We start from the raw sequence: 12,952 nt of genomic DNA, 5'->3' as shown, positions 1-12,952 counted from the left end.
GATCGACAAATCCCCTCGGTGTGGTTACGATTCTGTCAGTTGGGGCTCTGGCGTGTATAGTCGAAGTGGTGTGTGCTTAGGAAAACAGGAAGAGTCGCGGGGAGTCATCACATTAATAAAAGGCAAAGGACTTTGCTCTATAATATACTTACATAAAGAGGATTGCATTCTCTCACAATCGTAATCTAACTCTGACTTCTCTCTACTTCCGGAAGATTTGTTTCAAAGGAAACGCAAAGTCTTGAACATACTGCGTGACCCCAAAAGGCTCCCTCGGTTCCCAAATAAGGCAGAGGCACGCAGCCTGCGACGTGCTTAGGAAACAACCTACATCTCATGCTTCGCCGAGAAGGTGGGGGAGGGGGGTGGGGGGGGTGGGGGGGGGGGTGCTGGCCACATCACATCAGCCTCGCTTTCATGCATCCTTTGCTAGTGATGAGAAAAAAAAGAGAGAGAAAAGTGTCTAAAAATACCGGCAGGAAGGGAAACGGCCGACTCAGCGAGAATCTGCCCTTCACGAGCGATCGCGGCGAGATGTCCCACAATGCAGCGCCGCGACTCGTACAGCACCGGCGCGCCGGGCCTCGCTCTGAGCATCCCGACGGGGAAAGGTCACGCGTTTCGGACCGCTGCTCGTCTTCGCTCGCAGACTCTCATGCGCTGCAACTGCTGCAGGGGTGACTTACTACACCTGGCTGATGACGACATTATTTTTGCTCCTTAATTTTAGCACTGCATGATTCATGTTTCCACGTTTAAATTCGGGGGAGATTCTATCAAAAAGGAGTATAAAATGCTGCACTTGCACACATTTTCCCGTGACGGATTTATGAATCTATAAAACGAGGCACGATTCAGATTCATATTTCACTCAGGTAAAGCATTATTTATGTGTTATTGTACATCATGAAGTGTTATTCATTATTCATTTAAATGGATCCCCATTAGCTATCGCCAGGGCTGCAGCTCCTCTTCCTCCGCGGGAAAATAACAAACTGAAGCAATTTAATTGAACAGCACATGCAGTCAGTTGCTTATTTACACATCCAGCAATTACGGAGCAGCAATATCAAACAGTCGGAGTCGTGTCTCTGGCTACCTGCTGCATTAAAGTCTCTTTGAGGGAAATATCCGTCTCTTTAGCGGCTAAATGCTCCAGGATTGTCACCAGCTGGTTCGCTAACCTCATTTTTTTTTTTAGCTTTTAGTTATTTTTTATTTATTTTTTTAACGGTCGAAAGCGGCGCTGTGACAGCTGTCAGTGAACCCAAACAGTGAAGTTGTGAGGCGGGCAGATAAACAACGAGCTGGAATTCACTGTAAAGTCAAGGGAGCTGCCAATTCAGCACATTTGTAAAGATAGGGCTTATAGATTCTTAAAAAAAAAAAAAAAGAGCATAAGAGCAAATTTTAAGGGAACGCTCATGATATACCGTATATATAATTTCCAGCTAAATGTCTACATCGCTGTAACAACACACGCCATAAGAACCATTCTTTATAAACAATCAATAATCCATATGTTACTATATTTTCCATACCTCTCTCTCTCTCTCTCTTTCTCTCTCTCCTTCTACCTTCTCTACTTTCTCCTTTTATCTCCATCTCTCTCTTATCCTCCCCCCACACACACACACACTCTCTAGTTTAAGTATAAGCATGAAGACAGGAACAATTTGTGGATCCATCTCTCAACAACCCCCGTTCAGCGGCAGCCTTGTAGAGCTTCATGCAGTCGCTGTCACCGCTTATATTAAGACCCCATCTTCTTGTGCCGTACGTGTTTTTACCGCTACATATCTGCCGTATGTAAAAGGACAGAGGTCGTTCTATTTACAGACATGGAGATAGAAGGTGTTTGTGTTCCGTCATGAACGCAGGATTTTTGACACACGTATGCACGGTCCTCCCACGTCCGGAAGGATAAGAAAACAGTAGTTTACTTCTTGAGCTGTATAATCTATAACGGGAACATTCTTTATTAGTTCCTGTTTCCTACCTGTTCTACCATTTGCCACCACAGATGCTAACTACTTGTTTCCGGTCCGTGATTCTCATTAGGAAGTCACATCGGCACGTCTGGCCCTGTGAGGCTACTACACCATTACTGATCGCCAAACATGAACGCCGCTCAACAGTTAACAATGGCGTGTTCTACCTGTCCAGCCAACAATCAAACGCCAGAGAGGCTCATTTTGGAGATTAGGTGCAAATATCCAGATGAAAATAAAACGTTACGAGAAAAAAAGACACAAACATAAGCATTATAGCGGTTCACGATTATAAGGGTATCGCTCGGCGCCCTGAGAGGCGGACGCCGCATTTAATTGAACTCGCTCTACGGAATAATAACTGCTCTTCTGCTCGCAGCTCCACAGATAAAGGTTGCAATGTGATTGCACCAGCAGCTGGAGAAAGGAGTCTGCAGTCATTACAGCTGCTTGTAAATGCATCCAAGCCAGCCGGCGCCACATCGATTTTTCTATTTCTGATTGGCCCTCTGTTATTGCCCAGAGAGCCCAGCGAGAAGCTGGCGAGGGGGAAAACGCTGAGCTTAATTGATGCTGTCATGGTATGAAACAGGGTGTAATTTTTCACAGGGAACATTTTCTTTCGCTCCTCTCACTGTGGAAATACTGCTCTACTCTCATATAATAAAAAAAAAAAATATATATATATACAGGCACAACAGCCACTGCTCTGTTTATATTTACGTGGCTGAGGTAGAGACTCAGCTGGTGGTTCTTGTCCCGTAAAATTCCTCACATTTTGCTCAGAGGTAGAGCAGAGCTATTATGTCCCACGGGGGGACAATTTGGCTTACAGAAATCGGTCAATAACGAAACAAAAAGGAACGGCAAATCAAGCAATCGATAGAATACATGCATACGCAAGTCGATGTCGTCATTGTCGACAAATCCATCGGAGACAGCAGCAAAAGAAGAAAAAGCCAGAAACCGTGAGGCACCGCTCAATAAACACCCGCTACTGCAGTAACGGGCCACGTCACATTCTGTTTAAAAAGCCAATAACTGATTGGAGGAAAATACCTGGTCTCCGTTTGTGTCACCTCTTGGGAGGTACAACAAAATCCAAACTGATGGAAGCAAATTAAACTGACTGCTAAGAAGCTGCTGGGAGTCCAAATTATGGACGTCTCTCTTCAAACCTGCATAGTTTTTGGTGAAATTGCTACATTTTTGTATGTCTTAGGGACTATATTTGAACACTGGACGTACTTGTTACTGAACGACACTGCTGATTCTATTTGCAATTTACGGTTTGTTTTTAAATCTGTTTCCTGTTTCTTATATGTGAAAGTTTGTACGTAGTGTTTAAGTTTGTAATTGGTGCGTTTTATGTGATGCGGTATCTCCAGGATTGTCCCTCTTTACGCAGTGCAGCGTCATCAATCTGCAGCGTCATCAATCAGCGCTCTTGGTTCACGGGGAGGTCACCAGTAAAGTCGTGCGCATCAAACCTCAAATAAAAACTTACATAACTCCTCTGCCAAATCAGTGTCAGACATATCAGGACACACCATACTCCTCTTTTTACTCTGCATTCCGAACATGGAGGTCGTGGCTCACCGGCCTGCACCTGTTACTATTTCTCAGTTTACCCTCCAGTGTGGAGCATTTAGGGAGATACATTAGCAGAAATGGGTCATACTGTTAGTTCATATGTTTTCTTTAGTGTTTAATCACCTGAAAATAAGAATTGTTGTGTTTTTAAATACCTTAGAGGGAGACGTTTCAGTTGGTTGCGATCTGCAACCTCACCGCTGATGCTGCCAAATTCTCTACACTGGCCCTTTAAGGGATTTACTAATTATTAGATTACGATTATATTCTTTAAATTCCTTACAAAGTCCTCGCTCTCTTCAGCCGGTAGACTGGAACTAAATGAACAGCACTGTGATCAGACGTAAGACAAGCTTTGCAATAATATTAATGGGTTACTCTGATGGTCCCATAAAAAATAAAGACGGTCCAGCACCTCATCATGTCTCATGAGGGCAGGCAACATACTGAAGGAAATGACAAAGGGACTCATCCATAGAGTAGCCATTAAAATCCCCCATAATAAGGTTACACTGTAAGGTGCATCAGAGGACATGCTCTGCAAACGCCGCGTCACTCTAATGGTGACTGATGGTGCATTGTCCGAGTTTAGTTTGAAGGGAATTTAATCAAAAGTGATAAATAATTGTGAAAATCCTCCTGGCAGTTAAAAGGTCACAGAGTTTTTCATGAACAACCGTAGTCCTAGCTATAAACAACGTCTCCCAGGGGCCCGATCTCAAGGGCTGTGACTCTACACTTGCTGTTCACTTCCTCCATCTTATTCCTCAGCGAGCATAAAAGAGGGCAGGGGTATGCGCCGCAGCTGTTGTCTCCGTAATCTCAGGGGCACTCCTTCCTTCCTTCCTTCCTTCCTTCCTTCCTCCCCAACCTCTTGGTCGTGGTTCTGTTTGGGGTACATTCCACGGTCTTCCAGAGAAATCGGAATTACAGCACCGAATGAGAAATTCTTGTCCGTACTTGAGTCTGTGAGGCCGGTCGTACTCTTGCAGGTCAAACAGGGACGTTAAAAAAAGACAGATATCGCAGGAAAATCGGATCGGACAACAAGACGGGCAAATCCCCCTTGTGCATAAAGGAAGTGTCAAACAAACTCACAAAACATGACAAAGTAGTAAAGGTGACACCAGTGGAGTGCAGATATCCATCAGACACTAAGGCGTCGTAAGACACGCTTCATTCAAACTCAAGCGACGATAAATGCAGGCAATCTGCTCTAAATCAACGTTTAAGACATTTCATACAATCTGCCAAAAAACAAAATCAAGCTCACCAAGTATTCTGCCTGCGTAGCAGCAGCAGCTGAGTGGCAGAGGCGTACTCAGCAGGGTGTGTACTGGTAGTTCAATTAGCTGTTAGCTACATCACCATACACCAGCCAGAACATTAAGAGTGAGCAAACTGTTTTCCCCCCCACTGTGTCTGTGGGAGAATATTAGTTGCTGGGGGGGTCAGAGATGCACTCAGCTGTGTTATCAGAGTAGTGCGTGAGGAAGGAGGAAGCTGGTGGACAATTGCAGAAAAAAAAAAACAGGCGATGCAAGAGGTTTTATAAAGTGTGAGGCACCACGACCACGAGAGCCTGCGGCCATTGCTGGCCACCCAACACACTACGCAGTTTGCTGAAGCAGAATGTGAGATTAGCCGTGGACAGACACACTCGCTCACAGAAACAAGCAAACGCGACCGATCACATGATCCCCCCTTGGTGGAGGTAGCAAAGAGAACTGCTGCTGCGGGTCGCCCCGGACTACAACTTAAGTCTTGTTTGAAAAGCGTAAGGGAGAGAAACCACTGAGGAAAGTCATGGGAGAGCCACGAGAACAGAAAGTATTCTCGTTCTGCCTTCTGTACAGCTTCTTAGTCTAAAGGGATTAATTAAACTCCGATTCCCTTTAGACTTTAGCCTTTTGAATCGGAGACAGAACCAAAAAAAATGTACTGAAAGAAGATGAGAGGAAAATTGATGAGGGACAGGATGAGATCTAATTGGGTGAGAAAAAAAGATGTCAAGAAGTGAGAGAAATAATCTTGCAGTCTGGGAGAGAAATGATGGGTGGAAGAAGAGGAGGATAGACAGAGGCTTCATCCACTACGATTCCTTTGTAAAACGCATATATTGTGCTATGTCTACACTGATCTGGAGGTTCAAAAATGCTCCGGAGGCCGGATAAGTTTGGAAACTCCGGGGTTAGCTCGCAGTGTGGACAGGCCGAGCCGCACGACTTTGGAAACGACGACGTAGACGTTCGCTACTTGATTAGGTCTTCGCAGTAACGCCGTGTCCTTCCCTGATTCGTCGTGCCCCCATCACAGCCAGGTCCACCAGTGATTCGTTTCAACCCGGATAGCAGATTACAGGCTTTACCGGCCTCGCTGTCTATTCTAGCAGCTGTTGTGCAGTTAAATTCTGCATTTCATAACTCTACTACTGCCGACATGTGGAGGAAGCAGCTGTTAGCTGTTAGCGATTAGCGAGTGGCGTGTGCAGCGGCGTTATCAGCCCTACGGAGCGGACGTCTGAAGTACCGGTTTTGCGGCTTTGACGAGGGCGACTGACACAAAACGGAGGACTTTCCTTTTCTTATTAATGCTTCTTCTTATGCCGAACTATTGTGACGTTAACAAAGAAACTGTAAAGGAACAAAAGCACAAATGCGACAGAGACTTCAGCCACCGGCAGAGCTACGAGTCAGAACAGACAACGAAAACGAGAAAACGAGTGAAAGACGTGTGTTGACCAAATTTATTGACCCCTGATCTAGTAAACTTTGATTTATAAGTGTTTATTTTAAAGTAAATGTGATGTGTGTGTGTGAGGGAGACGAAAATAGAACTTTTTTTCCACAATATTTGTCTGTGCGAGTCTAAAGAGGACAATTATCGAGAAGCATCTTAAGTACCAACCCCAAATCTTTTTGTTATTAAAGTACGCCGGCACCCGCATGCCCAGTGTACGTGAATAATGTGATATTCGTTTGCAGTCGTGTAAGTATGGATGGAAATCATTTCGCCCGTGTGAACGGAGATTTCAAAACAGAAACGTATTAGTGTGGATGTAGCCAGAGGCAAAGAGACAGGAAGAGGCTGCTTTGAGATACGATCTCGACAGAGGTATCGGTGGAGTGTGTGTTCTCCACCACGCCTTATCAGCGGAGAGCCGTTGACCCTTTTATGCTAAAGGACACACACACACACACTGGTTCACACACTTTTTCTGCCCGCTGACTTCATTAGCTAAACCGCATGCCGAGCTCGGGGAGTAATTGGCTGCCCTCTCAGCCTCCTAATGGCTAGAGGAGAGGAGAGAACAGGAGGTGAAGTAGCAGAATTACTGTTGTTTGTACAAAATCTCCACTCAAAACTTATTTTCCTGTTAGCAACTAAATTGTTTCGACCCGCTGCTCTTTCCTGTTGCAACTTAATTAGTTTATTTCTGCTTTTGTTAGAAGACAAATGGAGGAATCACATACCGATTCCTTCGCATTACTCCAGCCCAGTGTCTTTTGATCGGATTCACTGGCGACGGAGCAGCTAGACCTCCCTACAACGGGGGATTAGAACAATCATCTTGCTGAAGCTCCACAACTGGTATTGTTCACACAAACCACACATGGAGTTAAAAGCAATCAACTGCAGTCCATTCACAAGAAGGGGGAGCAGCAGCAGAAGCAGCAGCAACCCCCATCGTCCTCGTTGGTCCATACAGTAGGGATGCTCTAACATGGACCAAACACAAAACCCCCAAAATAACATTTATTTCTACAGTCAACACTTGAAATGATGAAGGCACTTGCAAATGACAAGGTAGAACAAAACGGAAAACCATACTTTGGTGTTTAATTTTGACCCATTTACTTTCTTTTTTTTTTTTCTTTTTACAAAATGTACCAAAACAACAGCAACGAGGAAGATCGTGGGTAGATAATAACGAGTATAACATATGAAATAATATGTGAAACAAAATTTAAATCACACCCTCTAAACTAAAAATAAATCTGGTTTTGGGGGAGCAGCAGCAACCGCCATCGCCCAGGTTGATTCATATAAGGATGCTCTAACAAGGACCCAACCCACCACCGGCTGTGCTCCAAGCCACATGGAGCGTCTCATTGGGATTGATCAGTAACATCTTTGGTTCAGGTCCACCTCCAGCAGAGCAGCTGCTCTCTCTCTCTCTCTCTCTCTCTCTCTCTCTCTCTCTCTCTCTCTCTCGCTCCCTCGGCCTTATCGCAGGCTTTATCAGACTGGATGTGACGGGCAGGAGACGCCTCTCCCTGCAGGATCAGGGCAGATTATGGGGCCGGCACAACAGACCTCATGTCGACCCACGCAGGCCACATCCCCACTCCCCTACGTATATGAAAACACAGAGAGGGGGCTCACAAAGCTTGGTTCTTCCTTTCGAAGTGGATCTGATTCTCTGTTGTTCCCTGAGACAGATGGAATATGCCGCTATGTCCGCGGCACATGAATTATGGGTGCTGTAGTCCATTAAAGGAGCATGAAGAGTGCTCCCCAGCCGGGCAGAACAGCTGTATGATGTGTTCTGTGACTCTGGAGGAGCTTTGATAAGTCTGAGAAACAACCCCGATGACGCCATAGTGATGTCATCAGGACTGTTTTGCCTCTGGCTTTTTGGGTTATTCCAGAAACTACGCTCTGAGGTGCAACAAAGGCTTCTGATGCTTTCTCACTAGATTGAAGTCGGCGGGGCTCATTAGTAACAAGGTGATGTCGCAACCAAAAATCGGTCGTTTTGTATTTAGTTAACTAAGATTTCTTTAGTTGTTTTTTTTATGCTTTTTCTTTCATGCTTAGTGTTCAAAGACCCTTACGAGCACATCTCTGGTAAATGCATTTAAAGTGGTGCTTGTGTGTGATTCTTTGTGGAGAAGCTCCACAGATCTGTCGATGAAATCAGATGAGTTGACTGAGAGTTTCTGTGGTCGAGGACTTCCCAACTAAATTGCATGTCAGAAAATTGCAAATGTAGGTTGCTCATTATATTCAAACTGCTGTCTATTAATACTTAATAGCATGTAGTCGTGGTGATAATGGTTTGTGGGAAAGTGGTATTTGCTTTGCTAATAACAACAAAGTACAAAAGACAAAATGTAGCAATGGCTCTCATGAAGAAAATGTTCCTCTCCATTACTGTATACCACCAGACCACAGAGCCAGTTTATGTCCATCGCTTTGTTATCCTCCTCATGCTTATGCTCTATTTATTTTCTTCCTTAAAGCCGTCGGTGTTGTCCCGAAAGAATTCCACTGGCCTTCCTCCTGCTGCCAGAAGATGTACAAACAGCAGGCCTCTGCGGAGGGGTGGGGTGGGGGGGGGTATTAACCCCGACCCAACGCCTGGAGGCCTCTTGGGCTCCAGCGAGGTCTCCGATCATCGGGAGCATTCAGAGGTTTTACTCGTCTCTCTGGAAGACAGGGAGCGAGCTCCGAGAGGCTGAGCCTTTGTGCTTCTGTCCCATGATCCACCGGTGACCTGTGCTCACGTGGCAGGACGCGAAACCTTAATTCAAAGTGACTTTCAGGCCACGTACTTATGAATTCCATGCAGACATGTGGTCGGGGGCATCTCGTCGAGAATTTCTGGCGGCGGCGTATAAGAGCAAGGTCACCTATATGAGAAACACTGGACCGATACTGTGAAAGCCTTAAGGAAAGAAGTGCGTGTCAGCAGAGCCACTGAAGAGAGTAAGAGATGAAAATAAAAACCACCAATTTCAATGAAACACACCTTTGATCGGAGCTTAACGCCTCAGGGTTAAAAGTTATGATTGTGTGTGTGTGTGTGTGCAGGCGAGAGAGAAAGAGTAGCGCTCCAGCACACATTTATCTTCTTATGTAACAACTAGCATTAGCACACGGAGGCTAAACGCTGCCTCCTCGCAACCAAAACGTCAGCGGCAACCGGAGCAAATTGAGTTGAGCAGGCTTCCTTAGGACAGGATCCCTAAATATGATTCAATTTGTTAGGGGCCGACACCGCCGCCCGTGCACCACGTTCCCATTAACCCCAGGGGGGGGGGGGGGGGGGGGTCACACCTCATGACGTCCGGACCTCTCATCATTCTTTCCATCATTAACCGAGCCCTAAAAATGACAACCGCTGGAGCGACCGTGGCGCCTTTTTTCGACCCTAAGACCGCCCCTGGTGTGACTCCTCTTTTAATATTCCTGCAGGGGCCTCGGGTCAGCCAGGCTCCCTGCACAAGACAGGAACCAGTTCAGTCTGAAGCAGCTGGGTGACATGTAGGGGGAAAGAAAAGAGGCGAACGCAGGGCCCGAATCGGGCCGTAAACAGGCTTGTTCTCTCAGGGAAAAAGGAGAGAAGAGGTCCCAAACACCTGGCGACAGATGCCTATTGAAGATGTCATGGTACAGACACCCCGGCTGCCTCTTATTGTATTGATTTTTGACTACACAACGCTGTCAATAACAAGAGATTTCCCGGGCTAGATAAAATTACAAATCACGTCTGACAAGATGCATGAGCTGCAGAGATAAGAGGATGTGGGCTAATGGAGCAGAGCACACGCTGCATTATGGCAACAGAGAAGGTAACTTTTCACTCAGCTCATATTATAGTAATCCTACTCTTCTATAGGGACGGAATCAGCAACGATAGCATTAGCAGCTACTGTGAAGATATAAGATATTTAATAGAAATATAGAAACGTACAGCTGCAGCCTGTTTAGAATATCACCCTATAATGTTGCTCTATGAGAAAATACTGCGACATAAGTGAGTGTAATTCACTACACACATACTCTGCAGTCTCAATAGGAATCTTATAGTGTGTAACTATGACTAAGGGTGGACTAAGGAAGCAAATAAGAGGGTGCAATTCATCTCCTTCTAGTTCCCCGTTTTTTTTCCCCTCATGACTGTGAGACACAGAGGAGAGCTGGAGGATCCAGAGCAGCAACCATGCGCATCCATGCTTGCCTCGTGTCCCGCGTTCAGATCATTCATAAATAAATCGCATGGCCGATAACGCGCTCATCCTATTGGCTTGTGTAAAAGAGGTTTTTCTTTTTTAGTCCTTTTATCGTTTTTTGTGTGTGTGTGTGTGTGTGATTAAATCGATAAAAGAAGATGATCAACCTGAGTGGGACGCACAAAGGAGGGGGGGGGGGGTAAATCAACAACAACATCTGTCTCAATGCAATCAGACACGCTGGTAGACGGGAATGTTTTCAGGTCACATACGCGGCGGGTTCTTGTCGCCACACACAGCCGAAATAACCGAAACAAAAAGCGTCGCTTTTCCCACGAGCCGAATTCACGTCACCGGCGATGGCGTGACAGAAAACATGACCTCTTTAATTAATAAGAGAGGGCTAAAACATCTGCGGTGTATCAGAAAGTCGCCCCTCTTTCCTTACCCGATAAAGCCGAGGGTTGTGTCTGTTGCGGGGAGGAGGGTGTCCCTGCTCCGGATCAGCGGGGCCGGTGTGCAGGACGTGGCGGGCAGCGGGTTGCAGGGATGCTCGGCTCGTGCTCCGGACGCCTTATATTTTTTTTTCCCCCCCCTCCGGTTGCTCCTGATTGCACAGCGTCGCGGGATCTCCGTCTGCTTTTTACTACTGCACACTCGCGCACATCCACGCGGACTGAGTGACAGACTAAGTGGTCCCTACAGCAGCCGAGCCCTGCAAACCATGTCACCGTGCAGGCGAGAGGCAGCAGTGGTGGTGCTGCGGTGCGGAGCTCGTGCTGCTGCTGCTGCTGCTGCTGCTGCTGCTGTTGGCGGTTTCCTCTCCTCCAGGGGTCGGGACGGGATAGCAGCGGCGGACGGTGTGTTCAGGTGGTGAGCGCTGGTGGAGTGGATTTAAACCGGGAGGGAGGGGTGGGGGGGTGGGGGGCGGGGGGGAGCTTTCGTCGAGATTACGTGGTAGGGTTTTAATTAGACAGCGCTGCGCCTATTGGCACCGACGTTGCGCACCTCCCTCCTCCTCTCTCTCTCTCTCTCTCTCTCTCTCTCTCTCTCTCTCTCTCTCTCGCTCTCTCTCCCGCTAAAAAAAAACAGATAGATGTGTGTGAGTCACAACATAAGAATGATGGCGCACCGTGCTGAGAGTATACTAATATAATCTTCTGCGCCACATTTCTGTTCTTTGCGATGGAGATGAAGATTGCACAAAGGTCACAAACAAGCAATGCACTGTGAAATATGACTGTCATGTCCCTGTATTGACCCAGTGGAGACAAAACTGCGCTTATTGTACAGTATATTGCCTCTTTTGTCACTATAATATCATTTTGGATTTGATAAAGTATCTCATTATGCTATAGGACTAGGACTATGTATCTCTATTATTGTGTACCCTTAAAAAATGTCACAGAAATGGAACAATATAAGACATGTGAGTTTTTTTTTTGTAAAATGCAAATTAAAAATATATATATAAATACGCTTTCGCCAAGTTTTCAATCCAACTGTGGTGCAGATTTTACTTGAATTTCCAGAAATTGGGCAAATGACAATGCAAGTAATTGTCTGTTTCCATCCACTACCATGAGACCAGACAGTTGATTGAGCTAATTCTCCAGTCTGGTTCCACGAAAGCATTGCAGAAGGAGATCTCTAATGATCTTATTAAAAAAGTCCCTGATGATTAGATAAATATGGAAATCTCAGCTTCCAAACAATCTGGTGTAGAGTGGTATTACTTCTTGCATTTTTCCCCCATTCACAATCTTTAGAAAGAGAGGGGCTGAACTTCGTATGACTAGAATTCAATCCAATATCTTGAAAGTCGAGAAGAGACACATGATTTCATTCTTTGTCTCGTTAGTGTCTGCTGCAAGCTCACAGGAAGTCAATGTGACCCAGTGAACAACTTTCAAAGGAAAAACTGGGACGCCATCTTTAGACGCGTTACCCAATTATCCCCAAAACATCAATGAGGAAAAGTGGTGGAAATACGCCATTTGAAAAAAAAAACAAATCTACTATTATTGTATTAAATATTGGTTTAACAGCAGTGACGTTACAGGTGCTACAACAATGCTAAGAACAGTGAAGACCCAAGAAAAGACGGAGAGGAAATCAAGGTGACATGACATGATACATAACATAACAAAACAAAAAATAGATGAAATAATACTCAAAATAAAATTTGATTACTATAATAATATTCACTTTTTTGAAAAATAAAAAAATTCTGTTCATTTCATGTAATCCTTTGAGGACAATTCATCGCTTCACACCCAGCTGATGTATTTTTTTCATCTCTTCAGGGGAGAGGAAGTTGTGGCTCTGCTTCATGTACGATATGATTTATTCACTACGTCTGTTTCTATTGCACTCTGTCACATTCATTTCTTGTCCCTCACCAAATTT

At 45.4% G+C, this 12,952-nt stretch overlaps 1 protein-coding gene across 1 annotated transcript in view; it reads right to left on the bottom strand.

The window, feature by feature from the left end:
• The window catches only part of hpca (hippocalcin), a 32,513-nt gene extending 21,100 nt beyond the window's left edge, over positions 1-11,413 (bottom strand). The window contains exon 1 of the mRNA XM_068731293.1: positions 10,992-11,413. The gene's annotated coding sequence lies outside the window, so the exon portion shown is untranslated. The remainder of the gene's footprint in view (positions 1-10,991) is intronic.
• Between the last annotated feature and the right edge of the window lie 1,539 nt (positions 11,414-12,952).

Source organism: Cebidichthys violaceus, unplaced genomic scaffold (assembly GCF_023349555.1).
Source record: "Cebidichthys violaceus isolate CVI_PGR_0920_01 unplaced genomic scaffold, fCebVio1.0.p SCAF_50, whole genome shotgun sequence".
Taxonomy (NCBI): domain Eukaryota; kingdom Metazoa; phylum Chordata; class Actinopteri; order Perciformes; family Stichaeidae; genus Cebidichthys; species Cebidichthys violaceus.
Note: the sequence above shows the minus strand (reverse complement) of the source record. Positions and strands in the feature narration are given on the sequence as shown.